Source organism: Thermobia domestica, chromosome 14, assembly GCF_964235325.1.
Source record: "Thermobia domestica chromosome 14, izTheDome1.hap1.1, whole genome shotgun sequence".
Classification (NCBI taxonomy): Eukaryota; Metazoa; Arthropoda; class Insecta; order Zygentoma; family Lepismatidae; genus Thermobia; species Thermobia domestica.
Window position 1 is genome coordinate 71698622 of NC_137467.1, and position 7119 is coordinate 71705740.

Sequence of the window (7119 nt, forward strand, 5' to 3'; positions counted from 1 at the left end):
CTACATTTGAAGTTTTTTTTTCTATATTTCAGTATTATGTTGGACTGCTACAAAAGAAAAACACGTTTTACATACTGTTTGTGGCTAACTGTATAAAAAACTTATGATAATGCTGAAGGGTTGTAAATATAATAAACTGTGTTTAATTTAAATGTGATGATGAAGAAATGTTACGTTTTGCAGGAAATATGAAACTTACTTCTCTTAAAAACCTTCTTAGTTGACAGGACTAAAGAGACATCTGTTGTAAGTTGTATAAGATTCTAAATGGATCTTTCTTTGAGATTATGCGACGTTATTGTCTGATAAAGTTATATCATAAATTGTAAAGTTCCATTATAAGTTTTGTGCAAAAATTAATTTCTATACGTATTAAGGTAACATTAACAAGTTACGTACTCATCCTATGCAATTATTTATTTATCAATCTGAGGCTTATATCGGAACTTGTTTCAGATTATATGTTACAAATCCTTGCAGTAAATTGCTATTGATTGTTTCCTGTGTGAACTTCTGACCTTTACTACATCTATTGTTTTCAAAACATTGTTGCATTCATGTAATTCTTGTCAACACAAATTTTGTATTGTTACACTGTAAGTCAGAAATTAAAAGATTTCTGAACGAACTAAAAACTTCATTGTAATCATTAAATAAACCAAAAAAAAAAAAAAAAAAAACTGTCTGGAAAGTTCGTTGAACACGTCTGTGCAGGACACTTCGTACAATGAGCAATTGTGCTGTGGCTGTATTTCAATGTGTCACAGTTTAATTGAGAGTTGAAAAGCGTAACTTGGAAAGTACAATTGTTATTTGTACTCAATTTCCTGTTGCTATTGTTCTATCAAGCTCTGTTGAGGCATCTATCAATCAACCTTTAAAGGACAATGCTACCCCATTGGCAAATCAATAATATACACGCAATGTTTCTATCCAGCAATGGCAATACGAGAATCTTCACAGCCTCGTCTTTCCGTGAAGAACCAAATACAGGACTACCATTAAAAAATTGATAAATTCAATTATACTAAATCAATGTATTTGACATGTACGTACATGCCTCCCACTATTTTGTTATATTCGGAAACTGTGTATGATACCAGTTTATTTCTAAGGAATATTACTCTATACTATTACAGATAAAATAGTTTACACATTATACTTAATGAATGAATGGTAGAGCTTTCAGCATTTGGCTACGTTAGAGGGGTACAAGGGAGCGGGCGCCCCCAGGTGATATCATCCGCTCCTCGACTGTCCCCACAGACATGATGTGCCAAATAAAGTTATGGGCAGTGGGAATATTACCGGTGGGAAGGAAAATAAAAATGGAATATTCCCGTTTTTTTCCCCTGGCATATAAATTCCCGGGAAGGAATTTATTTCCATTTCTTTACTTTATCTTCCAAATTATAAGAACCATATGACTCATTGTTTTATTTTCATTTATTATGTATGATATACTTCTAGGTTTTAAATAATTTGGAGATTAAAAAAATTAAAATTCGTTGACTGTAATGTATAACTAATAATATGGTTTTTGAAGTTCCGCTTCCATTTGCACTAGAAAGCAGTAAAGTACTAATTTACAAATGATGAAAAGGAACCATTTTGTACAGTAATGTAGAAATTATGCAGAAATAGAGATGAAGTACTATTAATACACCCCGAACCACCGTTAGTAATAGACGTCGGTGTGTCTCCTGTCTCTGGCTCGAATTTCTGAAGAAGTACTCGGGACTTCTTTTACATGTGAGTTAACGCATGAAATTTCGAGAAATATGTAGGAAGAAAGGTCCTGTGTGGCAATGTTAGGTGCAATGTTATAAAGATAAGTCAGTCTTGGAAATATTGTGAACATAAATATATATGTGCAAATGTTGATAAAATGGTGAGACATGTGTCTTCGGGCAGTTACCCAACCTAATTTGTTCATAACATTTAAAAATTGAATATGTTTATAATATTAATAGTAGAGTCAAGTTTAGAAAATCCACTTCATATAAATTTAAACTGTTTAGCGGTTTAAAAGTATGTGAACTTATTATACCATTTTTTCACACATATTTACTTGCATTAGAACATATTATAAATAAATATATATTTATGCGTATTCTCTAAATATAATAAAATATTAATAGCATAATACTGTTCAGAATATACATTTTAAAGACTCCTCTAGGGAGAACAGTAATAATATACTGTGGTATAAAAACGAATTTAATTCTGAAATCATAATATAGTAATAGAATACAATTTTATTCGTGATTATACATAAATTCCCGGAAAATTCCCATTTTGGGGAATCTTCCCGGAAATATACCCAGGGAATATTCCCGAAAAATATTTTCCCGGGAACTTACCCATCATTAACAACACCAGACAATGCTCTCTGGGGTTTCATAAAGCAACAAGTAAGAAACATTCGATATCACACAACGCAGGAATTACAAGCAGCTGTGGAACATGCCTTCACCCTCGTGACTCCGGATTATATCCGCAAAACATCTGCGAGAACTTGGCGCAGAATTCAGCTGTGTTACGACATGGATGGTGATCATACCGATGTTTATAACTCTTATGCCTCTTTCACATTATCCGGCGATTTGCCGGATCCGGTTCCCGCTGTTTGCCGGATCCGGTTTCGGCCCCTTTCATATTATCCGGCGTTTTTCCGTGGATGAAAAATATGCGAGCAGGGTTGCTGTGCAACTGAAGAAACAAAACTCAGTGACTCTTGTCGTGTTGTGGTGGTTGTAATGGACAGACGCAAAATGTGTTTTCTACTCGCCTTGTTAAAACACAGGCAGAAGAAAAAAACGTCAGAGAGACATATGGGTTCACCCTTTTTTAGAGAAGCGGTATCTTGAAGGAGATTTTTTCTATACTGTTTCCACAATTAAGGGAATACGAAGGAAAATTCTTTAATTACTTTCGTATGTCTATCGCATCTTTTGATGAGTTGTTGGATCGCGTACGGACCCAGCTGCAGAGGCAGAATTCAAAATTTAGGAACTGTATTCAACCTCCAGAAATGTTGGTTGTAACATTAAGGTAAGATAATTTGTATTTTTTATACACATAGATAACGTTAAATTTAATGTAATTGAATAGATGGTTGAAGAAAGGATCTGAGTCAATTTCGTGTAGTCATAAGATATTGAAGAAAACATGTTAAAACATTTCACTACAATATACGAGACGAAACACTCAACACAAGAAGTTAATTCCTTTATCAATAGTACCTTACATATATTCGCAGCTGAATTTCCAAGGTGATGGATCCAGGTCCCTTCTGTAATCAATAGAATAGTGTAGCCAGTGACGGATCTAGCCTGGGGCCAGGGGGCCTAGGCCCCCCAGTTTTTTGAGTGACTAAAATAATTTAACATATTTATATATTTTTGTAAGTTTATAGTAAACTCATGATATATCTATGATAGCCTGGGTTCTGGCAGCCCCCCATGTTTTCCTTTTCTAGATCCGCCACTGAATTTAGACTAAATTAGTAATAAAAATAATAATGTATGGCTAGGCAGAGTATAAGATTTGTATAACGTTTTTCCCGGGGCCCCTTTTTCCTTGTGATAATTTCGAATTCTAAGGGGGAGGGGAATAATTTCACGCCAAAAAGTCTTTTTTTTTTTTAAATACCATTGAAAAGGGGACTTTTTTCTTAGGTCAACTAATTCAAAACTTTGGGACCAATTCATCCAATTTGTTTTAATTCTAAATTTTTGATTTTGTTATTTTATTATTACTTTTTTTTTTAGATTGGTCATTATAATTTTCTCCCCAAATTCGTATTTTTGAGTTATAAATGTTAGGCTCGGCCATTTTGGATTACTCCTGAGGGCAAAATAAGTTTCCAATCGAAAGAAAAGTCCAAACTTGTTGAAAGTAAGCAAATACTACATGATCCTCAGATTCGACTGTAAATTGACCTGCAAAAGGCAGATTGGAAAGACGGGTAGCAACCTTTTTTTTAAAAAAATTTTTAATATTTTCTTAGAAAGACCTTTTAACACATTTTAGGTCATATTTTACCCCCTACAATTCATATTTTTGAGTCAGGACCGATTATCACGACCAAGTTACGATGAAGGGGGTTATAAATTAAAGTTTTAAATCCAAATCAAGTATTTTGTCTTAAATACTGTCTCTCTTTCAATTCAGTACGCGAATAACTTTCGACGAACATTTGTTGTGTTAAAAGAATTGTGAAGAAATAAGTTAATGTTAAATTGTTTCAATTCAATAAAACGAGGGGGCCGTGGTGGGTAAGTGGCAGAGGATTCACCTCTGGTGCAGGGGTGCTCGGTTCGATCCCGGGTCGCGCCAAGTGAACTTTGTGTTGGACAAGTAACGTTTGTGTAGGTTTTCTCGGGGTTCTTCCGTTTCTCCCACTTTCTTCATTCCATCATTTCATTCATTTCTCATCATCACCGTCTCTTTTAGCCTAGCCAACAGAACCATAGGACGTAATACAAAATTTAGAACCTTATTACTAGAAAACTTAATCCAGTAGTTATATAGTTCTTCAGTTCTAGTACTTCCTTTGCCAATATAATACTAGTGGAATTCTTCTTACGACAAATAATAGGTATGACCAAATTTAGTGTGTGGTTCTAAAGATTTTCCGAAACCTGGAGTTTTTCCGAAATCCGAATATTTTTGGTCATCCTTATTATTAATATGTTCTTCATTATTGGTATCGATACCGAAAATACCGATATATATCCATACCGATATACTTTGCCATATTGAGTATCTACAGGGTGTTTCAAAACAACACCGACAACGTTTGGGAGGTGATTACTGACACCGAGATAAGGCAAAAAGTATAGATCAACCTGGGTGCACAAATGCTTCCTTTCGGAGTTATAGGAAGTCGAAAACATTGTTACCAGTTCTTTTCCTTTCTGTGTCACTCAAAGTCTCGAAATTTTCTATTAGTTGAATACAAATGCTTCTCCACGCATTTCTAACTTTTAACCTATCCTTGTACTCCTCATTCGATTTGTCCCAGAGCTCAGGTTTGTCCTCCATCAAACTTATAAGTACTTCCGTGTCTATATCTATTTCATCTGATTGCCCTTGCAACGACATTTCGAAATTCGCATTCGCGTCTGCAAACTCCGGTGACATGTAAACAATTCACGACACAACAACGAGGCTAAAGTCCTCTCGCGATAGTCAACCGTTGAGGTCTATCCGAGAATCTCAAGCCAACATTCAGCCACTGCCCCCAAGACTGGTCTGTAGGCATTATTATTATTATTATTACTAGCTGTTATGCCCGTTCTTCGCACGGGTCAGATAAAATATCAATGTAAACAAACTGAACAATGAGAGAAGAATTAAGAAACATTTCTAAAATTAGATACATTTTGTGTGAATATATATCCAACAACGTACATGTTTTCATTGGGAAGGCCGATGGGGGCTGAATTTGAACGTAAAACACTATCGGGAGTATCAATATACATCTGAGCGACCTCGATAAATATGAATTCGACACAAATATTGGTCATTTTCTACTACTTTTACATGTCCCGGTAAACGCCCCCTGAGACCCCTCCCTGGTTCGAATTGTGAAAAAATCGCCTCTGGTCTTCAGCCGATACCGCAAAAACTATGAATGTGACACTAACATCTGTCATTTTCGACTACTTTTACATAGAAAGTAAACGCTTCTGTGATCCTCTGGTTCCAATTTTGAAAAAACAACGCCTCTGGCTCCCAGCCGACGGGGGCTGTATTTGGAAGTCAACGCCTTGGGAATATCACCATTCATCTCAGCGACAGCGAAAACTATTGATTTGACACTAATATTGGTCATTTTCCATTATTTTTACATGTCTCGCAATTCTCCAGCCAGTGACTCCCGGCCCGCATATAATGGTGGCTGAATTTGAAAATCATCCTAATGAAAGTATCACCATTTATCTCACAAGTAAGGGACCATATGGTTGTCGCGCAAATCAGATGCAGACATACGCCATCTGATTGAGCATGGAAAGATATGGAGAACACAGAAATTTAAGGTGCTAAGGGCCATAGGGGGCGGAGCGAGGAAAGGGGAAACATTGAATGTCGGCAAAATTGAAGAAAGTCAGGAATAACGGGAAAAGTTAATTTCGTGCAAGCAGGGAAAGAAAGTCAACCAAAAGAAAGAAACTAAACATAACAAGGGCATTAAGGACGAAGAAAGATCATAATCAGGGTTGTCATCCGGACCGCAGTATTGCCAGCGCTGCATAACATTGATATGGAAGGTATAACACAGTATAGCAATTCATGCACAAGGAAAAATATTAGTAACACAGAAGACAATTGAAAAGGCTTTGTACACGTGCGTAAAAAGGTTTAACGTAGTCTTGAGTGAATATTACACCAACGTGAATACTAATGGAGGGAAACAGAGACCAGTATGCACCATTTGTAGTTTAATTGCAGTTGACGTGAAGATCACGAATGAATGCGTGGTCAACACACAAACATTTCTCGCAGTGAGCACAGCGGATGAAAGCAAGTTGGTCACACGCGTCTCTGCATCGTTCCTCTGAGAGTCCTTTTTCAAAGCAATATGCGGAAGGTGTTTCAAACTGTCCAGGATGTTCAATGGAGTAGCCACATTTAAAAAACGCAAAGGGTATCATCTTTTGGAATCGCCTAGAGGAAAACTGGTAATGAACAAATGACTGAATCGGAGAAAGTTCTCACATTGCCCCACATTAATACTGGAGAACACTAACGTATCTGTGATGAACTTCACCATGTTTTTGAATGGACGAAAGAAGAACACATCAGCAGGTTGTATAAGGCGTGTACATTTCGGAGGAATCAGCTTTTTGTAGAACTGAACACCGTCAGGAACTGTCATGTTGTAAAGAGTGTCATCCTTGTTTGGAGTCCAAGAGTCAACCCCCTTCACTTTCATGTCTATATTTGTCCTCCCTCATGTACATTATTCACTCACGACTATCGTTAAACCTTTTAACGCACGTGTACAGAGTCTTTTCAATTGTCTTTTGTGTTACTAATATTTTTCCTTGTGCATGAATTGCTATACTGTGCTATACCTTCCATATCAATGTTATGCAGCGCTGGCAACAC